Source organism: Podarcis pityusensis (genome assembly GCF_964106645.2).
Source record: "Podarcis pityusensis genome assembly, chromosome: 3".
Taxonomy (NCBI): domain Eukaryota; kingdom Metazoa; phylum Chordata; class Lepidosauria; order Squamata; family Lacertidae; genus Podarcis; species Podarcis pityusensis.
In genome coordinates, this window is record NC_138026.1 from 13,349,439 (window position 1) to 13,365,004 (window position 15,566).

General features: G+C 43.8%; 1 long non-coding RNA gene across 4 annotated transcripts; it reads right to left on the reverse strand.

Moving 5' to 3' along the window:
• Positions 1-6,221: 6,221 nt before the first annotated feature.
• LOC308473689 lies at positions 6,222-15,166 on the reverse strand. 4 transcript variants are annotated; one of them, XR_013984201.1, is made up of 5 exons: positions 14,471-15,166; positions 14,229-14,344; positions 9,820-9,931; positions 9,164-9,230; positions 6,222-6,280 (listed from the first exon to the last, which is right to left on the reverse strand). It is a non-coding gene; the product is annotated as an uncharacterized lncRNA (long non-coding RNA). The 4 variants fall into 4 exon arrangements; XR_013984200.1 differs by lacking the exon at positions 9,820-9,931; XR_013984202.1 differs by lacking the exon at positions 9,820-9,931 and having other exon boundaries at positions 14,216-14,344.
• Between the last annotated feature and the right edge of the window lie 400 nt (positions 15,167-15,566).

Consider the following 15,566-nt stretch of genomic DNA (forward strand, 5'->3'; position numbering starts at 1 on the left):
GGCCATTACCCCAACAGAGATAAAAGACTGTCGGACCCTGCCTCAGGTTGCGGAAGCAACATTGCTGTTTGTCAGAACCTGCCTGTGATCCTGTGCCTGACCTTGCCTGGTTTCCTGCCTTATGTCCTGCCTTGGCCCTCTCGGACTGACTCCTCCCAGAACCCTTGGATTTGGGACCGGACCTGGACCGCGTTACTTGGGTTACCCCCGGGCCCAGCATAATAGTCTTGGTTGCCCTCTTCTGCACACATTCCCAGGATTTTTTGGGGTTAGGGGGCATTTGCTGTAGGGGGGAAGCATGAGCATATCCTTAAAGTACCTTTCAGTTGCAAAGAGACAGACACATGCAATGGAATACCACGAAGAAAAATGATACAAAACAGTAACCAGTCCTTTCGCTTACAATCTCCATGCTTCTAGCAGAGCTTGAAAGACAAGCCCCTGGCATTATCTGCAAAGACACCGCGCCCCCATGTAATCTTTACGGAGGCTTTAAACAATTAAGTAATTGCAACAGGAACAGGAATGTTTGCATCAAAGGGGTTGAAGCAGCAATTTCCAAGTCGTATTGTTTTTGACTGAGACAAACAGCCTCAGGTATATTCACCAAAGTTATTACAGACCAATGCCAGAATTTGATATGGCTGCCCCACCCCCAAGATCAGTGTAGGTTTCTCTGAAAACATAAATGCCTGCAAGGTGTTACCTACATGAATGTATTTGCGCAACGAACTTTAAGTAAACCTAGCACTGAGGTGTTTTCAGAAGTAGTATCTACAGCTAAGCAGCCATATGGTGAGGGGTGCAAATCCTCGGTAGACAGGTTAGTCGGCAGAGCATGAGACTCTTAATCTCAGGGTTAGAGCCCCATGTTGCCCCCCCAAAAAAAATCCCGCATTGCAGGAGGTTGGACTAAATGACCATTGGGGTTCCTTCCAACTCTTCAATTCTAAGTTTCTATGATTTTAGGCCAAACTGGACTGGAATCTCACCAGTCAGAGGTGAACAAAGGCTAAGCGACACTCAGGGCGGGGGAAACCGCCGGCTGCGCACGCGTTGTGCCACTACGTACAACACATGTGTGGTGACGCTACGTAGGGCGCATGCATGGCTTCGCTACGTACAGCGTATGCATGTGACACTGCGCATGCGTTGTATGTAGCAGTTTAGCGCCGGCGCCGCCTGAGTGCCGTATGGACAGTGGCAGGATCCTCTGCTTGCGTTGGCAATGGCGGTATCCTCTGCTTGTGGCTGTAGCAGCGATGGAGGGATCCCACCGCGTCTTTACGGCACTTGGGCAGTGCCGGCGGCAAACCGGCATATGTGGCGTCACTATGTACAGCGCATGCATGCGACACCATGCATGCATTTTATGTAGCGGTTTGGCGCCAGTGCCGCTCGAATGCTGTGTGGATGGTGGCGGGATCCTTCTTGTCACCCCCCCCCAACATGGCACCTGGGGTGCACTGCCCCCCGCCCCCTTGTGACACCGCTGCTCCCAGTTTCCTAAACACCCACCACCCCCATGGCAAAAGCAGGCACCAATTGTCTGTTTTCTTGGGGGCAGAGGGAGGAATTTCACATATATGCAGTGCTTTTTATTTTTTCTTAAAAAAATGTTTAGGGGTACTCTCATTTTGACTCAAGAAAACCACCATTTTATAGTTCAAATGGAAAAATAACTGCGGTAAACGGATAAAAGAACAAAGATTCACAAAATGTTTAGAGGTATGCGTACCCCTGTGTACCCCCAGAAAAAAGCACTGTATATATTCATACATGTTTGTGTGTGTGTGTGTGTGTGTGTGTGTGTGTGTGTAGGCAGCACTTTGTGAGTTCTTAATCTTAAAATTAATCCTTAATCTTACCAGGTGGCTGATGGTTCGTCTCATGAGTTCTTTCTTTAAAAAAAAACTTGAAAAGAAAACTCTGTACTACTCACTGCAGTCTGAGGCTCCCTCTGCAACTTTCTGACAGCTCTACTTCCTGGAATGCTTTCAGAGCAATGTGATGGGATGCAAAATGTGGCCAGCCCAGAATGGAGGGAGCCTGTGGGTGTTGTGGTGCTTTTTTATTTTTATTTTTAATGATTATTAAAAGCCAGAGGAAACTCCCAAAAACCTTCAGCCACCTGCAAAGTTAGGAAAGCTAAGGTACAATACCCCTCCAAACATCCACCCCTCTGATCTTTAGGGTGGGTGGGGACAAAATGAAGCCCCACCCAACAAATTGCCAAAGGTAGCTACACTCAAAAATGCATATTTGTTTAAATCACATTTCTAAGCGTATGTCTGCAGCAAATAAATTTTTTTAAGGTGCTTCCTAACTGCCATGTTCAATGCTGAAAAGTAGATTTAGGTTTGGTGATTCAAATCTAGACATCTGCTCAGAAGCTGGCTCACTGGACATTTTACCGCTAAATAGCTCAGAGCTAAGGTAATTTTCAAGATGTATTGGGCCAAGACTCACTGCAAGTTTTCTCCGAAGCTTTCCCCTATGTCCCATAAACATCTACTTAGAAGAAAGCCCCTCTGAGTTCAGCCGGACTTACCCCTAGGTGGGACTGCAGCAGTAAGTAGCCTGCTGATTTTTCAAAACAACACAACAACAATAAATACACAGCTTGCTTGACAAAATGGCTTCTACATGGTTTGGCCCATCCAGTCCCTGCATACGTAGGATGGCATCTTCTTTTGTTCCAGTTCTGGAAAGCACTGTCAGCTTGAAAGCATGCAAACGTGACACGTGACGTCAATCAGTGTCAATCCAATGGCCAGGGTGAGATTCTCACATGGTATCAGTTAGAATGCGCTCACCACCTGGAACTTAATCATTTACTGTTTTATATAGTCCATTAAAGTTTAAGCCCTCTTTCTTGTAATCTCCTTGTTCCGAAGACAAAGTTGTACTTTGTTGAAGGTGAATCAGTCTAAGAGAACAGGATGTTTTTGTATTAAATATTAAGTGCTCAAGGTTTACTTTAGCTGAAGGTCCTGGCTGGCTTTCACTCTTGATTGAAATCTGACAATCTTGCATTCCTACATAGCTGAGGAGCAGAGGCTGTGCTTGCCAGCTCCTGATAGCCCAACACAGTGAAGCATGATGTGAAGAGGTGCCTGCACATTCCTTGCCAAAGTGCAAACATTTTACATAATTTATCTAGAACTGAAACGGGGCTTTCCATTTTCGTTTGTCCTGCAGTGAAGGAGCATAGCATGAAGCAAACATTACCAAAGCTTAAAGAACTTTAAGACAGCACCAGCCACCCCCATCCTTAAGTGCATCTTCTATCATACTATTTCTTGGTGAAGATAGGAATGGTGGCGAGGCTGGAAATTGAAGGAGGTTGGGTAGCAAAATCAAGGGCTGACCCCCATCTTAAGCCCAATGGGGCTTGAGTGTTGGATTAGGACCTTGGAGGCTAGAGATAGATGATTTAGATAGACAGATAATTTATTACGGTCAAAGACCAGCTCACATAACATAACACAATAAAAACAGCGTTCATAAAGATAAAATATACAATCGGAGCAGATTGCAGCAATAGCTCATGAGTTAAAATTGAGAAATATACATACACCCGTACAACGGAGATTTGGGCTACCATAAAAAATTGACCCTGAGGTGCCCCAAAGGGCAACTTCAGCATTTCCCTAGTAAGCTATTTTATTCTAGAGGATGATCTGTGCCTACAAATGTGGGCGCAGGTCATCTTATGATCGTTGCCTAAGCGGAAAGAATTAAGTTTAGACTTGTCTGAAAGATTGGCGAGCCTCTTCAGCAAAGGATCAATGGTGTCTCTACGAATCTCAACATAATAAGGACATCTAAAAAATATATGTTCAAGGCTTCCTATTTCCCCTAATGGGCAGGCACAAAGTCTCTGTGCGTATGGGACCCTTCTATAGGAGCCTTCCAGAACTGGTGAGGGCAAGGCTGAGCTTCTAGCAAGAGTAAAAGCCCTTCTTGCATTTCTGGATGTGAGGAAATAGAGATATGCTGCTGTTTTCTATGATTTTATAATCAGGGGCCCTTGTACAGTCCTGTTGTTGGAGGCTAGAGATCAATCCCCACTCATCTGTAAAGCTCACTGGGTGATCTTGGGCCAGTCCCTTGTTCTCAGGCTAACCTACATCACAGGGTAGTTGTGAAGAAGTAAAAATGGGGAGAATCATGTAAACCATCTTGAGCTCCTTGGACGAAAGGTGGGATACAAAGGTGAAGCATCAAATAAAATAAATACAGTGGTGCCTCGCAAGACGAAAAGAATCCGTTCCGCGAGTCTCTTCGTCTTGCGGGTTTTTTCGTCTTGCGAAGCAAGCCCATTAGCGGTTTAGCGGATTAGCGCTACAGTATTAGCGGATCAGCTGATAAGCGGCTTAGCGATCAGCTGTTAAGCGGCTTAAAGATCAGCTGATAAGCGGCTTAACGATTAGCTGATAAGCGGTTTAGCGGCTTGGGAAAAAGGGGGGGGGGAAAGGAAAAAAACCCCGCAGTAACTCGCAAGACATTTTCGTCTTGCGAAGCAAGCACATAGGAAATTCGTTTTGCAAAGCACCTCCAAAACGGAAAACCCTTTCGTCTAGCGGGTTTTCCGTCTTGCGAGGCATTCGTCTTGCGGGGCACCACTGTATTAGCTGAGCCTAGACTCCTGCTATAGTTATTCCCTGTTGTTTCCAGTCCACCAACGATACATAAATGATGGCTCCCCTCCCTATCTGCATCTTGTTTCCTTTGCAATGAAATGAACGGTATGGAATCACGTTATGATAACGTAATCAACTTATGTTAAAATTTCGCCTCTGCGGGCAGCAAGACAAATATTGTAGTCTTTGTTGGAAAGTGAGCTGCAGTGGAAGGGAAACGGCTCTGCATACGACAAAGTAGAGGTTGGATGGCCATTGTCATGGAAGCTCAAGTTGAGATTCCTGCATTGTGGGGAGCTTAAACTATATGATCATCGGGTTCCTTCCAACCCATTCTATGATTCTAAGAAAGATATTGGTGCTTTCTTGCATCCCTACCCATCATCAGTAGGGACGCGGGTACCACTGTGGTCTAGACCTCTGAGCCTCTTGGGCTTGCTGATCAGAAGGTCGGCGGTTGGAATCCCCATGACAGGGTGAGCTCCCGTTGCTCTGTCCCAGCTCCTGCCAACCTAGCAGTTTGAAAGCACACCAGTGCAAGTAGATAAATAGGTACCGTTGTGGTGGGAAGGTAAACGGCATTTCCATGCACTCTGGATTCCGTGACAGTGTCCAGTTGCACCAGAAGCGGTTTAGTCATGCTGGCCCCATGACCTGGAAAGCTGTCTGTGGACAAATGCCGGCTCCCTTGGCATGAAAGCGAGATGAGCACCGCAACCCCATAGTCACCTTTGACTGGACTTAACTGTCCAGAAGTCCTTTACCTTTACCCATCACTAGCTAGCATAAGAGTACAGTGGTACCTCGGGTTACATATGCTTCAGGTTACATACGCTTTAGGTTAAAGACTCCACTAACCCAGAAATATTACCTTGGGTTAAGAACTTTGCTTCAGGATGAGAACAGAAATCGTGCTCCAGCGGCGCGGCAGCAGGAGGCCCCATTAGCTAAAGTGGTGCTTCAGGTTAAGAACAGTTTCAGGTTAAGAAGAGACCTCCAGAATGAATTAAGTTCTTAACCTGAGGTACCACTGTATATGACAACTTCTCTCACAGCTCAGCACTTTAACAGGATGCCAAACACAGAAAACACTGTTTAGAACCAATTTCTAGTGGAGTCTGTGTCTTGTTTGTTGCCGGTCCTAGCAGTGCCCTTGTTCACTGTGTGGCGAGAAGGACAGAGTAGGACCGACACGAGCTGAAGCCTCTGGAGCATGCATATTATGAAGATTTATTTATTTAGCAAAACGTATAGACTCCTTAGTAAAATAAATAAATTAAAAACCCTACGAGGTTAACGGTGTAAAATGTTTATCGAAAACATACCAACAAAGTGAGCAAACTCTTAAAAAAAACCAGTAGACATAACAGAATGATCATGACCATAGATAAAATCAACAGAACTTAAAAACAAGTATAATAAAATTACATGTCTGGGTAGGCTTGCCGGAGCAAAAGAGGTTTTCATCAGGCATAGAAAACAGTTCAGCGAAGGTGCCTGCTTGATCTTAATCGTTCCAGAGCATGGCTGCTGTCATACTGGATCGTAGGACACGAATGGCAATAATCCATCTGACGCCTCATATTGACGTTGTGTAACTTTCCCCGCAGCTTATTTGGTCCGATAGGCCACAGCTATATGAACATACGTCAGAACAATATGTAATAGAATGGATAGCATCCAAGGCCAGCTCACCCATAAGGCAAGGTCAGGCAACTGCCTCAGGCAGTAGCCTCAAGTGCCAAAATGTCTTGGGCCAGCCCTGAGAGCATCAAATCGCCTCCCACGTCCTTTTGGCAATGCATCAACTGTGCGTTAAATGACTCACCCCTAGCTTTAACTGCCCAGTAAACCAAGGAAGCCACATAAGCACTACAAATCCACCATTCAAAGGCTAATAATGATAATAATGGGAAAGTCCTGCATTGACCCTATGAGAGCGAAGGCATGGGTTGAATTTTCAGACACAAGGATGTTCTCCTTAAACTTCCTGGCTGATTTATTTTTTTCTCGTAGTAAATTGGGATCAGGTTCGACTAAATATTGACTGAAGTGTAGCAGTGTGTCAAGTAACGCAGGACCTGATTCCGTAAGCTGATCCATATAAACTCCAGCTGTGCCCAAATAGAATCCATTTAGATTTAAACATTTGTTTTAGAATGTTGAGACAAAGGCACATGATCCCTTATTTTGGAAACAGAGCATAAACCTTGACCGTATGGATATTCTTGGAAAGCCTTTCAAGAGTAAGGGAAGGGGGCTGGAGTCCTGAGATGTTCATTATTATTCTATATATTACAAAGTGTGTTCTCCTTCATGGAGAGCACGTGTTGCGGTGGGGTCTGACATGCCCCCCCTCTGTTGCTGGGCGGCATAGTTTGGATGACCATCTGCAGTGATTGGGCTGTTGGGTTACTGGGAAAATCTTGATGTTGCCAATTACTGGGACGGACCAAAGGTTATAAAATCAGGCCACGCAGCACTGACTCTGTTCTTTTGCTGCATGCATTGGAACACACACCCACCCTCCCTAATTTGGGGCTATTACGTTGACCTTGCTATGCCTGTCATGGGGTCGTCTGCTTTTGGGGCAGGGGCCTGGTAGGAATTTTGTCCATTTGGCTGATTGGCTGGTGCCATTTGGTTTTTGCCTACTGCATAGCAAATCGTCACAACTTGTAAGTTGCGGTTAGGCATTGGTTAAAAAATTGGTTGGTGGAGGGGTAAGGATTGGCAGTGCCTGCCCCTCCAATGCCGCTGCTGCAAGGGAATTCCATTAAAGGAATCTAGGGGCTCGCCATGCTTTCGTCCATACCCCGAATGGGGCTTAGGGCCGTGCAAGTCCCCGGGAGCATGCAGGGGGGATGAGGGTCTGGTGCCCGGCTCCATGCTCTCCCCAATATTGTTTTCCCTTACTGGCTTTTGCTGGAATCTGGAAGTCAGTTCTGTCCCGGGGCGGGGGACAGTTGGAACCAATTCATAGAATCATAGAATCATAGAGTTGGAAGAGACCACAAGGGCCATCGAGTCCAACCCCCTGCCAAGCAGGAAACACCATCAGAGCACTCCTGACATATGGTTGTCAAGCCTCTGCTTAAAGACCTCCAAAGAAGGAGACTCCACCACACTCCTTGGCAGCAAATTCCACTGTCGAACAGCTCTTACTGTCAGGAAGTTCTTCCTAATGTTTAGGTGGAATCTTCTTTCTTGTAGTTTGGATCCATTGCTCCGTGTCCGCTTCTCTGGAGCAGCAGAAAACAACCTTTCTCCCTCCTCTATGTGACATCCTTTTATATATTTGAACATGGCTATCATATCACCCCTTAACCTCCTCTTCTCCAGGCTAAACATGCCCAGCTCCCTTAGCCGTTCCTCATAAGGCATCGTTTCCAGGCCTTTGACCATTTTGGTTGCCCTCCTCTGGACACGTTCCAGTTTGTCATTCCTTATCATCCACTCGCATTTATGTATTTTAATAAAGTTGTGGCCAAAATTATGCCAAAAACCTAAACAAAAATTCTGTGTGAATTGTGATTTATTTGGGGGTGGCTTGGGGGACCTCGACATGCAACTGGGCTCAGCAGGAACTGCAACCAAATGTTGCAGTGGGAGTGCTGCTGTTTAAGATTCTAGCCCCTGCATTCCCCACAGTGCTCCTAAGAATGTTCTAGAACACATTTCCAGTTAAGGATGAGCCTCTCCTGTTTCTAGCAAAGCCCTCCTTTTGTCAGCTACCCAACTATGACATTTCGAAGGGCTAAGCATTCGGAACATTTAATGAAGCATATTTTCACAAACATAATTTCATGCATAAAACCTTGTAACTATTTATTCTGCTGATATTCCCCACCACCACCACCCAAAAAACAAAAACAAAAAAACCCTTTCATCTTGCAGTTCTAAACCTGTCTCAGTGTAACTATATGAAAATGATGTACCGTTGATATTTAACTCCCAGTAAATTAGCAAAAATAAGGGACACAGGTGGCGCTGTGGTTTAAACCACTGCGTCGCTTGGACTTGCCGATCAGAAGGTTGGTGGTTCGAGGCCACGTGACAGGGTGCAAGTAGATAAATAGGTACCACTCCAGCGGGAAAGCAAATAGCATTTTCGTGCGTTTCTCTGGCTTTGCCAGAAGTGGCTTTGTCATGCTGGTTACATGACCTGGAAAAACTGTCTGCGGAAGTGGACAAATGCGGGCTCCCTCAGTCTGTAAAGCGAGATGAGCGCCGCAACCCCAGAGTCGTCTGCGACTGGACTTAACTGTCAGGGGTACCTTTACCTTTTATACAAAAATGTATAAAACAGGCACAAATATATAATGGAAATGTAAGGAAAAAGAAGGCACCTTTTATCATATGTGATGGACATGTAAGGTAGTACAGTGGTACCTTGGTTTTTGAACAGAATGCGTTCTGGGAGTCTGTTCGACTCCCGGAACCGTTCAAAAACCAAAGTGAGGCTTCCGAGCTAGACATCTGGCTTCCGAAAATCGTTCAAAAACTGGAACACTCACTTCTGGGTTTCGATGGTTCAGGAGCCAATTTTTTCGGGAGCCAAGGCATTCGGCTTCCAAGGTACAACTGTAAAAGAATTTTGGGAAATGATATATAATGAAGTGAAAAAAATGTTTAAAATAACTTTTTCTTTAAAAAAAACCCCCAAAGCCTTTCTTTTAGGAATTCTAGGTGCCAAAATCCCAAGGGAGCAGAAAATACTATTTATGTATGCGGCCATGGGTGTGCAGATATTATTGGCCCAGAGATGGAAAGAAGATAAAGTCCCTTCCAGAGAAGAATGGCAGATTAAATTGATGGATTATGCTGCAATGGCAAAAATGACTGCAAGAATCAGAAATCAGGAAGACGAAAATGTTAATAAGGAATGGGGAAAATTTATAATCTATTTTTAAAACCATTGCAAATAGCTAAAATTGTTAGTAGGATTGGAATAACACTTGTAGTTTAATGTTGAATTTTGGACATAAAGGAGATGTAAAAGATTTCGATTATTATGAAAGATGCAGGAGGAAATGCCTAACAATAGGACCTACAAAGGGGAGGGGGGAAGTCCAGAAGATTCTTTGGACTCTTGTTCTTATGATGTATGTTGGATTGTAAAACTTTAATTTGAAAAACTAAATAAATAAATAAATTTATATAAAAAATAAACCTGTCTCAGTGCGGCACTTGCCCTTTTAAACCAGCGTTACTGTTTATTGCACAAGTTGTGTGGTACGCTGTGAGGGCAAGCTGTTGAAGATGTTCTTTTGCTTCAACGTGTTCTGGAAGAAAAAGCATGATTTCGTTTTATGGTTAATTGTTCCGTAGCCAATCCAGTGAGAAGTCAAGGCTCAAAACCATGAATCATTCTCCACACTTGGCTCCAGCTGTGGAATAGTGCATCCCATAGGAGTCTTCTTATTTCTGTTCTTTGGCTGCTCATTGGCCTGGTCTAAAGTGGAAATTGCTGGCCTACATAAGTAGCATTTTTTTATTTCATTTTTTTAAAAAAATGAAAATCTAACAGTTGCCTTGTAGGATGGTTATCAACAAGAAGGCAGAGTGTTACTGGGTGTCCAACCCACCCAGTAAAAAGTCCCACACACACTTTCCATGCTACATCTTTCATCAATTAAATTTGATGTTGCTCATGTGTGCTGGGCTCCGTTGAACTATCTCTTGGGGCTAATCAATTAATTATACATTGCTTCTCTGTCCCGATGTATTTCATAAGGATTTTTAAGTAGCGGCATTGATTTTTGCGCTTGTGGATTTGTCTCCATTGGCCATCCTGCCCAGCCACCTTTACGAAAGACCAGAGGCCAAAGGTCAACTGGGAGGCTTCCGTTTAATTTTTCAAAGATGGCAGGTTATTTATGAGTACCGCTTTGCTTGCGTGTCGATTTCCCTCTGCTGAGCAGCTGCATCAGCGTTGGTTCGTTTTTTGAAATCGTTTTTATTTGATGTTCCAAATGTAAAGTTGTAACAATACCAAATACATATCCATATATAGAGATTTCTCTGAATCTCGAGACTTCCCACCACCCCCTCCCTGGGTCCTATGGTCACCATTTTCAACTAGCATATTATTTCATAATTTCATATTTTCAACTAGCATATTATTTCATAATTTATATTTTATATCTTTCCATATTGCCCATAGTGTTTGTTACATTACAAGTGTTATTAGAATCCTGCTAATGTTTTCATCTGCTTACAGTGGTCTCCTAAATAAATCATAATTTTTTCCCATTCTTTCTTAAAGTTTTGGTCTTCTTGGTTCCTGAGCTTTCTGGTCAGTTTTGCCATTTTGGTGTAGTCCAGGGGATAGCAACCTTTTCCAGCCGTGGGTTGGTCCACCGTCCCTCAGACCATGTGGTGGGCCGGGCTATTTTTTTTGGGGGGGGGGATGAACAAATTCCTATGCCCCACAAATAACCCAGAGATGCATTTCAAATAAAAGCACACATTCTCCTCATGTAAAAACACACTGAATCCTGGACCGTCTGCGGGCCAGATTGAGAAGGCAGTTGGGCTGCATCCGGCCCCCGGGCCTCAGTTTGCCTACACCTGGCGTAGTCCATCAGCTTAGTTTGCCATTCCTTTCTGGTAGTGACTCTTCTTTCCATCTCTGGGCTTTCAACATCCATGTGGCTGTTGTCACATACATAAAAAAGCATTTTAATGTATACATCAGCAGTTAAAGATTGAGCAACGCACGGGGGCGACATTCATTCTCCAGACGCAACATGGACTGAAACCCTGAAAGGCTGAAACAGTGGGACAAACTGGAACGAAGCTTGCTTGTACAATGGACCATGAGAATCTGGCTTTGTGTTACACTCATTGTGTGAAGAGTTGTGGGTGGCAGTTGTGGCACCACACAACTCGCTACCAGTGTCAGGCCATTTTGATCCCTCCCAATGGCCGATGGGAGATGTTCCCTCCCTTTGGCCATGGGGAGATTCAGGTTTACCCACCTGCAATAATTGGTCAATCATGGGAGGCCTCAGCTCCTCACCTGACACTGCAGTCGGCTTTTTGGTCTCCCACCCTCCCATCCTCATTTTTGTGGTTTATTTGTTTTTTGTGGTTTATTGTTTTGCTAATGACCTTGCTATGCAATTTTTTGGTTGCCATATTTGAGTTCAAGAAGGAACTTCATCTCCAAATCAATTGGCTGGTCTCAAGGTTTTTGTTAGTATTCAGTGGTCTGTGTTTGCCTGAGCTTGAGTCTGAACCAAGGATTCTGAGCTCCTGTGTTCCGATATCCAATTTCAGGATTTGGGCCTCTGCCATTGGCTCTTAAAATCTGAGTAATGACTTGCAGCTTGGAAGTTTAGACAGCCAATCATGTAGGGGGTGGGAGTGGCCCAGGCCTTCAGAAATTTATATAAGCAGTTGCTTTGCCCCTGTTGTCCAGTTCTGTTAATTCAATAAAGGTTCTTGCTGTAATCACTGTGTCTTGCCTCGTGGGAACCCACGTACGCCTCAGTTTTTGTCTCCCTCACAGCAATCGTCACAGATTTGGCACCACTGCCTGGTTGTAGGGATTGATGAAACATCCTATGCCCTTTTAAAATGTTTTGCGGGGGGTGAGTTATAGGGTTGTTGTTTTCATTTTGATTATATATTTTGTGGTTTTATATTTTGATTTTGTTCTGTGAACTGCCCTGAGACCTCTGGGTATGGGGCGGTATATAAATTCAATTAATAATAATAATAATAATAATAATAATAATAATAATAATAAATAATTTATCTCAATTTCTCATTTTTTCCAGTCTTAAGTTCAGTTCTCCACATTTCTGTATTGCTTTTCTTTTTTAATAATAACAATAATGCCAATACAACAATTTGCCAGCATTTTATTATGCATTTGCATTTCTTCTGATATACACATTTCTGCAAGCAGTATCTCTCAATAGCAGGGGTCGGCAAGGTTTACCTCGCCTGGGCCAGTTCACTGCAGCGGAGATCGCTCCGTGGGGCGGATTGTGTGTGCGTCTGAGTGCGCGCGCCCGCGATTTCCTGCATCTGCGACTGCGCAGATGTAATTTCTGGCGTCTGCATCTGCGCAGACATGTTTTTTGGCATCTGCGCATGCGCAGACATGATTTCCGGCTCCGCGGAAGCGAGTTCCCGCACTGCACCAGTTTAGCGCAGTGCGTGAGGACTCACCGAGCAGGTGGCTCGGTTTGGGGGCGCCTCGTGGGCCGGTTAAATGGCCCCCGTGGGCCGCTTGTGGCCCATGGGCCTTAGGTTGCCTACTCTTGCTCAATATAATGCATTTGTGTGTGCTATTTTTCTGTCAAACATGCATTTATTTGCACACTTCCCCCCAAATATATACATTTTTGCACACATTGTTTTGTTGAGAAGGGAAGACTCATTTTGTCAGAAGTCTTTTTTATTTAAGTATTAATTAGGAAGATTAAGTTTTTTATGTGCATAAATCTGCTTTTTCTTCTTTCTTTTTCCTGTATTTTCTTCTTTTCTTTTTTCTTAATTGTTTTTTCTTTAGTTTTCCTTTTGGAGTATGAGATTGTAAATTCTTTGCATACGTGTGTAATTTAAATTAATAAAGATTATTAAGAGAGAGAGGGGGAGAGAGAGAGAGAGAAGCGCATTGCAAAAATCGGAGAAGAGCGAATTTTGTAGCATTGCTACATTTCGATTAAAATATTGTTTCAGGAAGCGGGAATCAAGTAAGGTCACATAAAAATGCCAGGCAATTGGATGTCTGCCCCACCCCAATCTAGGTGGACATGGGGAATTCACCCGAGGAATAGAGTACAACACCCTTTGCTGTGGACAGAGGAAGAGAGAGACTCTGTCATATTACCTTGGTAGCTTTGTGTCACTGCAACCCTCCATAAACAGCATTCCTAGCTTCTGATTAGTCAAATGTTTTGCATGTCTCCGAGGCCTTTCAGATAGCTAAAGTTGAACTTTATTTATTTCCTTTGGCTAACTCTCAGAAATATGAATTGTTGTCCACTGAGAGTGACCCCTTCATCTTTGCTAAATTGAATTTGGCCACTTTGACTAAAGATGGAGCAGATAATTTGTTTGCATGGCTCCAGGACGGTCGACATGTAAGCCAAACAGTCTGAAATTAAGGATGATGAATTATAGCAGGGATGGGAGTTTCACACGCAGGGTCCAAATGCAAACCCAATTTTCCAGGGACAGTCCTGGAATTATGAAAGCCATCCCGCTTCTGATTTGATCCCAGAATATACCTAGCTCCAATGTGTTGTTGACCTCTAACAATGCTTCTCACTTGTCTGGATGGGAGATAGAGGGTGTGTTTGAGGAGATGCATAACAAGTAGCCTACTACGCTAGGGTAAATTTCACATTTATTGCTCTGCCCACATTTGTCTCTGATCTTGCCCTTCACGGGCATTTGGTCTCAGAAGAGAATGTAGAAAAGTTTCCCCAGCCCTGGGTTACAGTGCTGGGGGGTCTGATTCTGAAGAGCCAATTAAGAATGGGAAAAGTGAGCTCTGCCACATTAGGCCCTTGCATGCAAAATAAAGAATGAATTAAAAAATGACTTACAGAGAAATCCTACCTTGCTAGGGTCGTCGCAGTGGGGAGAATTGGGTGGTGAAGCAATTCCTGCATCCATTTTGCTGCAACCAGGACACTGACCGCAAAGTGAAGAGATTTACTATGCCAACTCCAAGGCTATGATTGTTCAGATGGGAAATGATATATAATGAAATGAAAAAGAATGTTTAAAATAACGTTTGTAAAAAAGCAACAAAAAGCCCCAAAAGCTCTCCCAAAGGGGAATTACAGGGACAGAAGTACCTAAACTGTGTAGAAATTGTGCTGCCTCTCTGAAGGAGAGAGAGAGAGACTGGCCTTTGTGACCTCATGTTGATAGTGGCCAATGAAGGAAAGAGATGGCTATTGCACTTTGAAGGCTCACCATTGAATTTGGGGTGCCAGGCAACACCTGCATCTACCATCTGCACACCCAGCCTGCTGTGATCTGGTTTTTTCCGACCCTCTCCTGGCCATTGTGACCTCATGAGGATGCTGCCTCCCTGAAGGAGAGAGAGAGAGACTGGCCATTGTGACCTCATGTTGATAGTGGCCAATGAAGGAGAGAGACTGGTCTTTGTGTCCTCGTGCTGATGTTGTCCACCTGAAGGAGAGAGATTGGCCTTTATGATCTCATTCTGTTGCTGATAACAATGTGAATGATGAATAATAACACAGGGCATTATAGGGGCATTATTTGGGAATTATAGGGACAGAACTACCCAAACTGTATATAAATTTATTCATGTACGTGACTACAGCAGCAAGAATGTTACTTGCCCCAAAATGGAAAGAAGCAGAAGTCCCAGCAAAGGAAGGATGGATACGAAAACTTATGGAATATGCAGAAATGGCGAAACTTACCAGAAGAATAAGAAATCAAGATCACAAACTTTTTATAAAAGAATGGAAATGGTTTATTGGCTATTAACAGGTAAATTGTAAACAGATAATAACATTGGCAGGATTATTGTAATAGCCTGCAGTTTCATAAGAGTATATGTTTAAAGCAGATGAATAAATGAGCATATTAGGTTAATTTGGATATGCAGAAGATATTAAAAATAAATGTAAGGAACCACAGAAAGAAGGGGAAAGGAAGTCAAGTTTTGAAATGTCAAAATGATTGTAAAACCAGTGACCTGTATAAACCTGAAAAGTATAAATAAAAAATTAAAATAATAATTAAAATATATAATTGTTCAAATGCACTGGAGGACATGCCAAACCCCAAACCCCATCATTCCATTGACTTGCCTCCATCCTCTACAGCACCTGTGCAATTTGGGAACTGTCAACTGTGGTGGGCTTTAAATACCTGCTGAAAAGAAATTTATTTCATCAGGCTTTTGCCGACTCT